The sequence below is a fragment of the Mus musculus genome, chromosome 1 (assembly GCF_000001635.26).
Source record: "Mus musculus strain C57BL/6J chromosome 1, GRCm38.p6 C57BL/6J".
Taxonomy (NCBI): Eukaryota; Metazoa; Chordata; class Mammalia; order Rodentia; family Muridae; genus Mus; species Mus musculus.
This window is the reverse complement of record NC_000067.6, coordinates 163,578,840-163,594,003: the sequence shown is the minus strand read 5'-3', so window position 1 is coordinate 163,594,003 and position 15,164 is coordinate 163,578,840. Positions and strand designations below refer to the sequence as shown.

At 37.7% G+C, this 15,164-nt stretch overlaps 2 long non-coding RNA genes across 2 annotated transcripts in view; one reads left to right on the top strand and one right to left on the bottom strand.

Moving 5' to 3' along the window:
- Gm32333 overlaps window positions 1-15,164 on the top strand; it is an 80,174-nt gene that overhangs the window by 23,904 nt on the left and 41,106 nt on the right. The gene's annotated exons all lie outside the window — the stretch shown is intronic.
- Gm39689 lies at window positions 1,336-14,703 on the bottom strand. The gene is made up of 3 exons (XR_865690.1): window positions 14,514-14,703; window positions 13,889-14,041; window positions 1,336-1,449 (listed from the first exon to the last, which is right to left on the bottom strand). It is a non-coding gene; the product is annotated as a predicted gene, 39689 (long non-coding RNA).

The window sequence follows — 15,164 nt, the reverse complement described above, 5'->3', positions numbered from 1 at the left end:
TGTAAAGGCTAGAACACACATGTAGGTTATGGAACCTCTCTATGCAAATTAATTCCTCTGACTTCTAGAATATTATAGTCTCTCATTTCATTCAGCTCACAGCATCCCCAGGACAACTATCAATTCACAATTAGGCAAACTAAATTCATGAAGATACTGGGGTCTAATGGTGGGCAGCTGTCTGCTAAAACCATCAGATTCTTCCTCTTGACATGCAGCTAGTGTGTTTTCTAGCCTCTGTTAAATCCATGCTACATGTCTGGCTTTTGCTAGAGGATTCTAAGCCACAGTAAAATCTCCTATGCTTCAAGATCTGTAATTTTTCCCTAGTGTGGATTAGTGCAGATGAACACTTATGGTGGTTTGAATAAAAATGGCACCTACAGGTGCATAGGGAGTGGCACTTTTAGGAGGTATGGTCTTGTTGGAAGAAGTGTGTCACTGGAGGTTGGGGCCACTTTGAAGTTTCAGAAGCTGAAGCCAGATGTAGCAGCTAGCTGTCTCTTCCTGCTGCCCTTGGATCCAAATGTAGAACTCTCAGCTACCTCTCCGGTACCATGTCTGCCTGTGTACCACCATGCTTTCTACCAGGACGACAATGTCCTGAACCTCTGAACTGTAAGTCATCCCTGATTACATATTTTTTTAATGAGGGTTTTGTGGCAGAGGTGTCTCTTAACAGCAATAGAAATCTTAAGTCAAACATGGTAACTTGAAATCACAGGTTTCTACCACTTTGGTTGCTGCAGGAACTTATGTGTTTATTGGCTTTCTTTAGACCCTGCCAGTCACTGCCTATGATATATAGATGTGGAAATTCAGCAACACAAACATACATCCAGAAGACTGAGTTGGTTCTATTAGCTGGACTGTTCTATTTAGTTGTGAGGAGCAATCTAACTCTTGGTGGTCTTGATGACTCAAACATTTCCATTCTAAGAAAAAAATGCAACTCGTCTGTGTAAGTCAGTCATGTCTGGGAAGGTTATCCTGGCTCAGCACTGCCTCAGGTTCTAACTAACACCTTCATTTTCCAGGAGAAAGCAAAAATAATTAGACCCTAGAAGACAGATCTTTTTCCAGACTCCCAGAAAGATAGATTCCAAAATATTTCTGACTGGATATGAGTTGTAGTGGATATTTATACAAAATTCTTTTATACTAGTTTTTTTCCCCCAAAAGTAAGATTTTATTTTGAAGTTGATATATGCATTCAAATTTTCATTTTCTTCACAAAATTTCAAGAAGTTGATATTTTAAAAGTCCGAGAATATCAGCAAAAGTCTGATTATGTTAGATTATATAAACAAAAAAATGGAAACATTTAAATTTTACTGGTTCAGTCAAATTGTGGCTTGTAGGTTCTCCTTCAAGATCCATGATGTCACCAGCCCCCACAGGTAGGTTTTCTTCATCAAAGAAACTTCTCTTTGCATCATTTGTAGATCACTAAACCAAAAACAATTAAAATGCAATTGTAGAGCCCAATCCTAATGGATATGTCTATAAAACAACATCTTCACCTAAACTTCAGTGATAATTTCAAAAAGAATTTTATAACAGCCATGAGATCAAGGAAGATTTCTTTGAGATTGTATTCCCCAAGAATGTCACAAACCAGACCCATTAGAGTCTCCCCAACATGACTGCATAAACATGAGCGAAAAACAAGAACCACAGCATCAGATATACTAAAGTGGGCAGGGGGTAGCCCAAAGAAACCTTAACCTCGGACAGAAAACGACAGGCAGCTAAGGAGTTCTGAGAGCAGGAGAAAGAGTCTTTCCCAGGGAAGAGCATAGTAATTAGTTACCCAACACTAAATGGTCAGCCCTGAAAACACATCTACAAGTATCATTATATAGACTGAGCACATTGTATTTACATATTAAGGAGCATATATGTATAGAAATAAACACATATGTATATAACAACAATTAATATAAAAGAGGCCATGGATTTGGAAGAGAGCAAGGAGGCATATATTGGAGAGTTTGGAGGGAGAAAATGGAAGGGAGAATGATATAATTATGTTATAATCTCAAAAAGTAAAAGAAATAATTTCTAAAAGAATAGAAATGTTACAAAATAATTTGAGATGAAGTCAGCTGAAACCAGTACCACCCATGAGTTAACATATAAAGATGAAGATAGATTTTTGGCCAAGAGTTTTGATCTTGCCTTCTGGAAAAGTGGCATTGCATAATTGTATTGAGTAGGTCAGGGTGTGTAATCCTAGCTTCTATTCCTTCTGGTGTCAGAATCAGTCCCAGACCACTTGACAAAGCTCCTAACCAAGACTTGCGTGTGAACCATCCTCAAGCTTGCTGTATACAGCGTGGCCAAGGGAATGTGGTGAGCAGGATTTCTCCACACAAGGCCTTCTTTATGGTCAGATAACTCCGTGATTAGACTTGAGCAACTTGAAAGGAAAAAACGAGAAAATCTTGAGCATCCAAGGAGGCTTCCCAATAAATCTGTGAGGAGAAAAATCATTCCAGAACCCTCACGACAGAGTAGCCGATACTTTCCAAGCCCTGGCATCCAGTTCTCTTTCTCTAGATTTATGGTAAGAAACAGAAAACTAAAAAAAAAAAAAAAAAAAAAAAAAAAAAAAAAAAAAAAAAAGAGAAAGAAAACTAATGTAAAGTCACAAAACATAACGTGCCATCCTGTGTTTGCCCCTTACAATTAATTAATACATGTACTAAAAGAAACTCCAGGGTCACATAAATAAGGATATAATTTAAGGTATTTACCTAGCCTTGGAAGTTTGATCTAGTTCCTCACAAAAGCAGCCAGAATTTCTATAAAAATATGCAACATGATGCCAAAAAGCTCTACTTTGAGTCAAATGTGGTTGCTTCTTGAGTGGCCTATAATTAGTGACCAAATAGTACTTGAATTCTGTTAGTTTTTTTGCTTATTTATAACATAATTTAGCATGGCACTAACTTTGACCAGTCACTAATCTGTGCAACTTTCTTTCATCACTTTCAAGAATGCCTTGTGGGCACACATCACTTTTGTTCCTAAATTATACTTCTTGTTCAATAGTTTGTAATTTGTAACTAGTGGCTTTTAGCTTGTACGCCACCTTTCCTCTCAACCCCCGTGTGTGTGTGTGTGTGTGTGTGTGTGTGTGTGTGTGTGTGTGTGTGGTGGGCTGTCCACTCAGATTCAGTAACTCCACAATGATCTAGAAACTGACTTTATCCTGTAAATTGAAAGGCTTACAAATCCAGTCCACAGTAGGAAATGGAGAAACCTGTCCATGTGTGCTTGACTCTTATGAAATATAAACATGCTCAGAAATAAGTGAGATGGATACATTCCACACTTTTTCCTTGTTTTCAGAATAAACATGAAATGGGATTCATGCATCCCTTTCTCCTTTTCTCAATGTAAAGTATTTTAAAAGGTTGAACTAAAAAACCCCAACAGGTTTAATAACTTGGTATACTGCATATTCTGTAGAAACATCCTTTATAAAAATCCTAGATAAAATACAGAAAGTTTTCACTTAAAGTTACGGCAGGGAGTAGGCGGTTCTTGGGTTCCAGAATGAAAGGAGAAATGGGGTAGTAAGTAGATGATGGAAAATGGGTTCTATGTGCAAATGGACCATGTCTTTCATTAAATTAAAGATATACTTTCCCTTGGTCTTGAGCAAACAAATTATGATGACTTTGGGTCAGGGAAGCAGGGAATTAGCACAAAGACATAGCAATTCAACACCTTAGAGGGTGCCATCTTTAATTAAAGATAGATAAGAAGAAAATTAAATTCCCAATATGTAAAACCATGGCAATGAAGCATCTGCACCATTATGGGCTTTGAGAAGACAGTTAAAAGCATGTTATCGGTTACATCCTCACCAGCATTAAGTTGAAGGAGAGAAACCCTTATTTACTGTTGGTGAGACTGCAAACTGGTACAGTCACTGGAAATCAGTGTGAAGATCCCTCAAAATGCTAGCAGTAGATCTACTATGTGACTCAGCCAACAACTCCTGAGTAGACGCCCAAAGGCCTATACACTAGTATATAGACACTTGCATATCCAATGAGCTCATTGCTGATCTAGTCATAATAGCTAAAAAATAGAGTCAGTCCGGATATCCATAATCTGATGGATTGATAAAGAAAATGAAACACACACACACACACACACACACAGACACACACACAGACATGATTTTATTCAGTTTAAAGAACGCTGAAAATTGAAATTTGTATGTAAAAGGGTGAAACTGAAAACAATTATACTGAATAAAGTAACCAAGTCTCAGAAAGAAAAATGCCACATATTGTCTCTCAAATGTGGATCCTAGCTTCTAATCTTTAAATGTATATTGAATGTTGAGAACCCATAGAATCCAGGACTAGGGGAGACTGGTAATGGGATGCCATAAGAGAGGCGAATAATAGAGTATTGTTGTATGGGAGTTAATAACTGTTAGTTCTTACTCTGATTTGGCCAACACCCACTTCCAGTTCCCCCTGCCCAATAACGTAGACAGTATTATTGATTTATTTAATCAGCTTTAGCACAATCACTGGGCAATTACCCCTAAATAATGGCTATTTCTCAGCTGCACCTCCCAAGTTCCCTGCTGTTTGAGTATCCCCTGGGTTATTTCTGCTCCAACAGTCTGTCCTCAGTGTACACTTCTCTTGGCCATGAACTTTTGGTCCATCCAGTGTAATGGAGACCTCCTGCTCTATCCATCTTTTTCTCCTTCTCTCTCTGCCTTCCTAGTCTCTACCTGTGAACTACAGCCCTGTAACTGAAACCCTGCCTACCTGTATTCTCCCCAGTAATTGGCTGTAGCCACTTTTTTTTTTTTTTAAATCAGTCAGAGAAGATTGGCAAGAAAAGTTTACACATCATTTCTTGTACCTGAGAGCTCCTTGGGACTGCAGCACCAGACCAACCCTCAACATTAGAATATAGATGATATAAAAGTATTGAGGGGGAATCTTAGAAAGGATGGAAGAGGGAGACTGGGGGGAGATGTATTGCCAGAGGGAGGGTTAACCATTATGAAGAATGATGAAAAAGCCATATAGAATCCTATTATATTTTGTGCCAATGACAAAATATAAATTAAAATGCAGAGTTAGCATAGAAGTTTTCTGCGTGGTTGGATAATGCTGGCTTGAAAGGCAATGAAGTTTTAAAAATCTAAGTGCTGGTGTTTGTTTCACATGCTTGAGGCCTAGAGTTCAATTCTCAGCCGCATGTCATAAACGAGAAAAACAAGTGGCTGAAGAGATGGATCAGCAGATTTCTCTTCCAGAGAATCCAGAATCAATTCCCAGCACCCACATGGCTCACAACAAACTCTAACAGCTTTCACAGAGCATCTGATGCCTTGTTTTGGACTCTACAGGCATGAACTCAGACAGGTATATAAAATACATGCAAGCAAATGCCTATACACATTAAATAAAATAAAAAAATTTTAAAAGTACACTATAGAAGGACATAGAGGGCCAATCTACATCTTGCTATTACATAAAGATACCAAAATTTCAGTGTCTTAAAACAATAAAAGTTTATATCTTTGTCCTGCTGTATGTCTGTCGTGACTGATCAGGCAATATGACTCATGTCAGTTCAAGGGCACAGGGTGATGGAAACTGCACTTGTCTGTCTTCATCAAGGGCCATGTCAGGGAAGGGAACATTCATTCAGGCAGCTAAGTGTTTTACTGTAGAGGCAGCTGACATCACTGCTACTCACAGATCATTGGCAGAACTAGAATGAAAGTTTCCCCTAACCATAAGGGACCAGGACATTCAGCCATCCATGCACCCAAAAGGAAGAGAAAACTGGATGTCAGGAAGCAGTACCACTGACTATCACACTAAAAAAATATTTATATGTAAAGTTTATGAATGTCAAATGTATATTTAAAGAGTAGGCAAACTAAGAAGATGAAAGATACAAAACTAACCTACAAAATAACCCACAAGAACAAGAACAAGAAGGAAGGCACTTAAAATTGTTTTTCAAACATTAACCTCCATCTCAGGATCAATTCAATAATCCAATGTCAAACAGGGAGAGAAAATACTAAACCTAAGAAGGTCTTCTTTATCTAGTCATTTTAATTTTGTTGTTTTTTTCTTTTATTAAAAACCAAGAATTATTTCTTTAATTGTTTTTGAGTATGTGTATACATGGGTAGCTGTGCCTCCAGGGGTCAGAAGAGTACATCACATGCCCTAGTCTAGAAGCTTGTGAAACCACAAGTGTAGGTGCTGGGAAACCGAATTCTGATCCACAGTACCTAAATAACAGCAGAGTGTAATTTATTTTTTGATTGTTGGTGTTTTCATAAAAATAAAAAAACACCCTCCTCATATAATCATGTAGGCACCTTGTATTTATGGTCTCCATAATGTTAGGTGGGACACACAGAGAAGTAATCCACATGTGTTCTGCATCGGTTCAGAGCACTGTACAGAAAGCAATGTTCTTTTGTCAGAAATGTCTTAAATAATTTTTATAACAAAATTAGTGTACTACAAAGGTCTGAAAAAAAAGTGCTACTGGCAGAAAGTATAAGGTAACTCTCAGCTTGTGAAAGTAGTTTTTTATTTTCTGATTGATGTCATTACAAATAAAGAATTTAACTATTACCATGATCTTTTTATTTACCTTCATATTATATAATGACAGTTTCAAGTGAAAATATTAGGACATTTAAGTCTTATGCAAAAAATCACCACAACTCTCAATTCTTATCTATTGGCTTGTTCTTGGAGGGTGCCTCAATGTGACAGAAGAAATAAACACCCACAAACTAGCAATTGAGGATACTTCTTCAACACAATAACTGACCTCTACAACAAAATAAACAAAAACATGACTAATATTCTATTTTAACTTTATTATTTTATTAGATGATCTTCCTCTTGTTTTTAATGGTGAAAGACTGGATGTCCCATTTGAAGGAAGAGAATAAGTAAAGAATATCTGTCTTTAACATTTCTACTTAATCATTGCATTGGAGATTCTAGCCAAAGCAATCAGACAAGAAAAACAAAATGCAGTCAGATGAATAAGAAAGACATATAAATACCTCTATTTGCAAATGACATAATCTTATATCCACATAGTCCTAAGGAATTAATAAAAAACTAATAAGTGCTAAGAAACAATTTGACAAATTTAGAAAATAGAAGATTAATATACACAAAAGGAAATCAACAGCAATAAATAAACTGAATGAAAGTGAAATTAAGAAAACAACTGATTTTACAATAGCTTGAAAAATAGTTGAGTGTTCAAATTTAAGAAAGTAAAAAGGGAAGACTTCACTGTATACCAACAGAATATTGTTTCACACCAGTCTGCAACATATTCTGTGTGCTCTCACTTGGATCCTACATTCCTTTAATGGTAATGACCCATTCTTTAGACCCCGCCTATACATTCATTAGTTTACAAGAAAGCTCCTGACTCATGAGAACTTAATTCACTTGCCAATAATGATCAGCAATACTTTGGGAATAGTTGACTTGTGTAGCAATAATAGATCCATAAAGATGGCAATGTAATACAAGACTCTCTGCATGAAAATGATACCCAGAGCCATCTGAAATTCATAAACTGTCTGCCATTTTGATGGGCTCCATGTTCCTCATCTGAGATTCAGGAGAATACTCATGGGGTAGTTTTATAAAAGAGAGTGACAAATACACTATGCATTAAATAAAACCAGTTAAAAATAAACATCTTTGATATGATTGATTTTAGTGGAAATAGAGTTTCCACTCCATCAGACTTCTGCTCAAGTGTAGGCTATAGCAATCTGAAGAACAGAGACCCCCTCCTACTGTACCAAAGGCCAAGCTAGCCATCAGAAGTCCAGCCCTAACTTGTCAGAGACTCCCTGTTGGATCAGAGGTCACACTGTCTGTCAGAAATCCAGGCTACAAAAACCAGAACATTACAGATGAAGCAGAAACCAAGGAACAAAACACTAGTTCAGCAAAAACAAACTCAGGAATCAGCACCAAAACCTATAATTATCCAAAACCTATATGCCTAACACCAGTGTAAGCACACAATCAACATCCATGACAATCTGACACCCCCAAAGCCCAGATACCATAGGATAGCAATATCTGAATATTTCAGTGCAACTGAAACACAAGAAAAACACTTTAAAACTAACTTTATAATAAAGATGATAGAGGTCCTTAAAAAAGAAATGAAAAAAATCTTTAAAGAAACTGAGGAAAAGACATACAAAAATTCGGAGGAAATCAATAAGTCCCTTAATGAATGCCAAGAAAGACAAGAAAAACAAACAGGTGAAGGAAACTGTTCAATACCGTGAAATGGAAATCGAAGTAATAAAGAAAACACAAACTAAGGAAATTCTAAATATGGAAAATGTATGGAAGTGAACAGGAAGTACTCATGCAAGCATCACCAACAGAATACAAGAGATGGAAAAGACATCTCAGGCATCAAAGATTTTGATAGAAGAAATAGGTTCATTGTTCAAAGAAAAAGCAAAATTTTTAAAAATTCCTAACACAAAACATCTAGGAAATCTGGGATAGTATGAAAAGATCAAACTTGAGAATAATAGAAATAGAAGAAGGAGAAGAATCACAGCTCAAAAACTCAGAAAATATATTTAACAAAAGCATAGAAGAAAAAACAATCTAACCTAAAGGAGGACATGCCTGTAAAGCTCCAAGAAGCAAACAAAACAACAAGAAGATTGGACCAGAAAAGAACCTTGCCACATAAGAATCAAAACACTAAATTTACAAAACAAAGAAAGAATATTAAAAGATACAAATGAAAAAAGCCAAGCAACATATAAGAGAAGAACTTTTAGAATTACACCTGACTTCTCAATGGAGACTCCAAGAGCAAAAGTGCCTGGACAGCTGTCTTGCAGTCTCTAAGAGACCATGAATGATAGCCCAGACTACTATACCTAGCAAAATTTTCAATCACAGTAGATGGAGAAAATAATATATTTAATGACAAAGTCAATTATAAACAATACCTAGTCACAAACCCAGCTCTATACAAAATACTAGAAGATAAAGTTCAACCCAAAGAGGTTAACGACACCCATTAAAACAAAGGTGAAAAATAATCTCACACCAGGAAAAACTAAAAGACAGAAAGCAACACACCAGCACCACTACCACCACCACAACCACCAATAAAATTACAGGAATTAAACACTCATTGGTCATTAATATCTTTCAATATCAACTGATTCAATTCCCCCAAGAAAAAGACAGGCTAATAGAATGGATACAAGACAGAATCCACCTTTCTGCTGCATAAAAGAAATACACCTCAATATGAAAGATAGATATTACTTCAGAGTACCGTGCTGAAAAAAGATTTTTTTCCAAGCAAATGAACCAAAGAAGCACGCTAGTGTAACTATTTTAATATCTAATAAAATAGACTTCAAACCAACTTTAATCAAAAGAGATGGAGAAGGACATTTCATATTCATCATAGGAAAAATCCACCCAAGGTGATGTTTCAATTCTTAACATCTATGTCCTAAATGCAAGCACATTCACATTTGTAAAAGAAACATTACTAAAGTTTAAATCACACATTGAACCTCACACAGAAATAGTGGGATACTATTCAACTATTAAAAACAAGGACACCATGAAATTTGCGGACAAATGGATGGAACCAGAAAATATCATCCTGAGTGAGGTAATCCAGTCCCAGAAGGAGACACATGGTATATACTCACTTATAAGTGGACATTAGCTATGAAGTACAGGATAGCTATGCTATAGTCTACAGACCCAAAGAAACTAAGTAATAAGGAGGTCCCAAGGGAGGATGTGTGAATCTCACTCAGAAGGGGAAACAAATAATCATGGGGGTGACTGAAGAGGGTAGGAGAGGAGGCAAGGAGAGGAATGGGGATGCTGATCAGGTGTGGGTGGGGAGGCAGGAGTGGGCTGGAAGTGAGAATGGAAATCAGTGGTGGGGGGGCATCTCTGGGAATATTGCGGACCTGGACTGGGGAGGCTACAGGAGTCCAGGAGGGTGACTCTAGCTGATTCCTACCAGTGGAGGCTATGGAGACTGAAGTACCCACCTCATGTAGTCAAGCAGGACTTCCATTGAGGGAAGGTGAACACCAATCCACTCATAAAGCCTTCAACCTAAAACTTATCCTGCCTACAATATGCATAGCAATAGAGGAATGGCCCAACTTGAAACTCATCCTCTGTAAGAGAACCAACCCCTGATACTCTGCTACACTTGTAGACAGGAATGTAGCAAAATTGTCTCCTGAGAGGTTTTATCCAGCAGCAGAAGCAAATAGCTATAGAGACCCACAGCCAAACATCAGGCAGAGCTTGGAAAGACTTGTAGAAGAGTGGGGGATAAAACTGAGTGAGCTGGAGGTATCAAAGACAACACAAGAAGACCTACAGAGTCAACTAACCTGGGTCCATGGAGGACCACAGAGCTTGAACCACCAAACAAAGAGCATGCATGGGCTGAACCTAGGCACCCTACATATTTAGAGCAGATGTGTAGCTTGGTCGTCATGTGGACTCCCTAACAATTTGAGTGGGAACTATCTTTGACTCTGTTGCCTGGCATTGGATCCCCTTTCTCTAACTGGACTGCCTGGTTGGGTCTCAGTGGGAGAGGAGGTGCTTAGTCCTATTGGGACTGAATGTCTCAGGACAAGGCAGTACTGAAGCGGGGCTTCCTCTTCACTGAGGAGAAGGGAGGGAATAATGGGGGGAGGGATTTGTTAGGGTAGGGCTGGGAGGAGAGGAGCGAGGTGGCACTGTGATCAGTATGTAATGTGAATAATAAATAAGTTAATGAAAAAATAGTGGGAAACTTTATACCCCATTCTCACCAGTGGACAGACCATCCAGACAAAAACTAAACAGATAATAAACATAATGAATCAAATGGACCTAAGAGATATCTGAAGAACATTGTACCCAAACAAAGAAGAATATACTTTCTTCTCAGCACCTCATAGAACATTCTCAAAACCAGTCACAAAGCAAGTCTCTCAACAGATACAAGGAAATTGAAATAACTCCCTGTTTCCTATCAGACCACCATGGATTAAAGCAAGATATCAACAACAACAGAAAAAAACAAACAAACAATGGAAAGCCTATAAACTCATGGAAACTGAACAACTCCCTACTGAAGGACTATGGGGTCAAAGCAGAAATAAAGAAATTTATAGATTTTTTCTAGAATTCAATGAAAATGAATGCACAACAAACTCAAACTTATGGGATACAAGGAGAGTGGTAAGAGGAAAGTTCACAGCACTAAGGGCCTTCATGAACAAATTGGAGAGTTCTCATACCAATTATTTATAAGCACACCTTGAAAGCTCTAGAACAAAAAGAAGCAAATACTCCCAAGGGAAGCACACAGCAGTAAATAATGAAACAGGGTTGAAATCAATAAAACAGAAACAAAGAGAACAATACAAAGAATCAATGAAACAAAGAGTTGGTTCTTTGAGAAAAGCAACAAGCCTGACAATCCTTTATTCAAATTAACTAGAAAACTAAGAGAGAATATCCAAACTAACAAAGTCAGAAATAAGAAGGGGAACCTAACAACAGACACTTAGAAAATCTAAAGAAACAATATTAGGTCTTACTTTAAAAACATGTATCTACAAAATTTGAAAATCTAAAAGAAATGAAATCAGGATTAGATAAATCATTTAAATAAACCCATAACTCCTAAGGAAATAGAAGCAGTCATTAAAAGTCTTCCACCACCACCCCCCCAAAAAAAAGCCCAGGGTCTGATGGTTTTAGCGCAGAATTAAAGAAGACTTAATTCCAATATTCCTCAAATTTTTCCACAAAATAGAAACAAAAGAAACATTGCCAAATTCATTTTATGAGGTTAAAACAACTCTGAGCAATAAAAAAAAACTTCTGGAGGTATCCTTGATACTAAGCTGTATTACAGAGATGAAGTAATAAAAACCAAATGGCACTGGCATAAAAACAGACACACTGATCAATGGAATCAAATCATAGACCCAGATGTAAATCCACACACCTATGGACACCTGAATTTTTTTTTAATAAAGAAGCCAAAAATATTGAATAAAAAAAGAAAGCATCTTCAACAAATGGTGTTTGTCTAAATGGATATTGACATGTAGAATAATGCAAATAGATCATATCTATCACTCTGTCCAAAACTCAAGCCCAAGTGGATCAAATATCTTAACATAAAACCAGATACAATAAACAGAATAGAACAGAATGTGGGGAATAGCCTTAAATACATTGGCACAGGGGACAACTTCTTGAACAGCACACCGACAGCACAGGCACTAGGATCAACAATTGATAAATGGAACTTCACGAAACTCAAAAGATTTTGTAAGGTAAAGGACACCACCAATAGAACAAAACAGGAGCCCACAAAATGGGAAAAGATTTTCATCAACTCCACATCTGACAGAGGACTGTCATCTAAAATATATAAAGAACTCAAGAAACTAGACATAAGCAAACTGAATAACCCAGTTAAAATAGGATACAGATCTAAATAGAGAATTCTCACAGAAAAATCTCAAAATGCTGAGAAACACTTAAAGAAGTGTTCAACATCCTTAGCCATCACAAAATGCAAATAAAAACAACTTATTCCATCTTATTCCTGTCAGAATGCCAAAGATAACACAAGCAACAGCTCATGCTGTTGAAGATGTGGAGCAAGGGTAACACTCCTCCATTGCTGGCGAGAGTGCAAACTAACTTCTCAGAAAATTGTAAAATTGATCTACCTCAAGACCCAGTGATACTTTTCCAGGGCATATACCCAAAGGATGCTCCATTCCTATAACAAGGATATTTGCTCAATTATGTTCATAGTAGTGTTATTCATAATAGCCAGAAACTGGAAACAACCTAGTCCCTCAACTGAAGAATGGATAAAGAAAATGTGGTACATTTACACAATAGAGTATTACTCAGCTGTTATAAAAACAATAACACCATGACATTTGTAGGCAATAGATGAAACTATGGAAAAAATCATCCTGATTGAGGTAATACAGATCTAGAAAGACAAACATGATGTGTACTCACTTATAAGTGGATATTAGTTGTAAATGATAACCATACTTCAGTCCATAGACCCAGAGAGGCTAAGTAACAAGGAGAGCTTAAGAGAAGACATAAAGATCTCTCTGGAGAGGGGAAATAGAATAGATTTCATAAGAGGAATTGGGGATGGGTAGGGTTGGGAGGAGGAAGCATCAGATAGGGGAGAGGGAGAGAGAAAATAGTGGGTGACAAGACTGGAATTGGAAACTCCATGGAATCTATGAAAGTAACCCTTTTAAAGACTGCTAGTAATGGAAGACATGGAGCTTGGACTGACAATCTTCTGTAACCAGGAAAAGCCTCAAGTGGAAGGATTGGGACACCAACCCAGCCACAGAGCCTTTGACCTACTGTTTTTTCCTGCCTAAAGAAATGTTCTGGGAGCCTAGCAGAATCGTCATCAAATAGACCAGAGAGGCTTCATCCAGCAACTGTGAGGAGCAGATGCAGAGTCCCACAGACACACATTAGGCAGAGCTTGGGGAGTCCTGTAGAGCAGAGGGGGAAAGATCGGAAAGACTAGAGTCGTCAGGGACACACTTTGAGAACAAGGCCCACAGCATCAACTGACAGGGACTCATGGAGACTCACAGAGAGCAGAGACCCTATGGGGCTCTGTGGTGGTTTGAATATGCTTGGCCCATGGGAACTGGCTTTATTAGGAGGTGTGCCTTATTGGAGAAGGTGCATCTTTGTTAGAGGATGTGTGTCACTAAAGAGATAGAGCTTCGAGGTCTCACCTATATGCTCAAGACTGGCCAGTGTGATCCAGACAGAGCCTCCTCCTGGCTGCCTGCAGGTCGAGATGTAGAACTCTAGGCTCCTCCGGTACCATGGCTGTCTGCACACTGCCAGACTTCCCAACATAATGATAATGGACCGAATCTCTGCAACTGTAAGCCAACCCCAATTTAATGTTTGCCTTTATAAGTTACCTTGGCCATGGTGTCTCTTCACAGCAGTAATACCCTCCCTAAGACAGGGTCTGACCTAGATCCTCTGCATATGCATTATGGCTGAGTGGTGTTCTTGGTGTTCTAGTGAGAATCTTAACAGTGGGAGTAGGGACTGCCCTTGACTCTTTTGCCTACTTGTGGGACCCTTTTTACTAGGTTGCCTCATCCAGCCCTGATGTGATATGCATATGCCTGGTATCATTGGAGCTTTTTATGCTGTGTTTAGTTGATGTCCTTGGGAGGACTGCTCTTTTCTGAGGGGGAGGCTGCTCTGGGGGAAAGGAGAAGTTAGGGTAGAGAAAGAGTGAAGAGAGGGGAGGGGGATAACTGCTGTTGGGATGTAATATATGAGAAACAAATTTTAAAAAATTCAGAGCCAGATAAAGATATTAAACAGTGTAATGCTCACCACTTAAATGTGTCATTGTTTGACGTTCAGTTGATCTGAAAAATAATGAAAGAAAAACCAAATTGTAGTGACTCGGAGTCCTGAGCTGTTCATTTCTGTTTAATTCTCCGTAGCAACACTTGAATCATACATTATATATCTTTTTTCAAGCTAGGAAGGAGAGTAAATTTGTCATGTTTTCATAAACTTTTGTTTTATAGTAGACAAGGTTATCACCAAAATCTTTGTAAGTAAATCTTTAATCAACACAATCTTGTCAAAAGAAGTTGAATATTATCTCATTGTTTGTTTAGTATCCCTGAAACTATTGAAATAAAATGGAAGGCCCCTCCAAACTACTTCCTAGAACAAAGATTTAACATTTTTCCAAATTCTATAGCCTTTGATCTTATGCCTTGAAACATAAGAATGTCATATGTTCATTTCTTTATGTTATGCAAAGCTAGTCGATCCTTACTTTCTTGTTAAAATCAGTAGTAACTTAAAAAAAATTTCCATTGTCATACTGCTTTACTAAATTTGTTGTAAATTAATATTGCAGGCTATCATTAAGGATGAAAGCCTTATCTTCTCCAGTTCTAGCTCCCAAATCATTGACAGAAAGACCTGTTAAGTTTTTAAAAGCAACTTTAACCACTATATCTGGGCAGA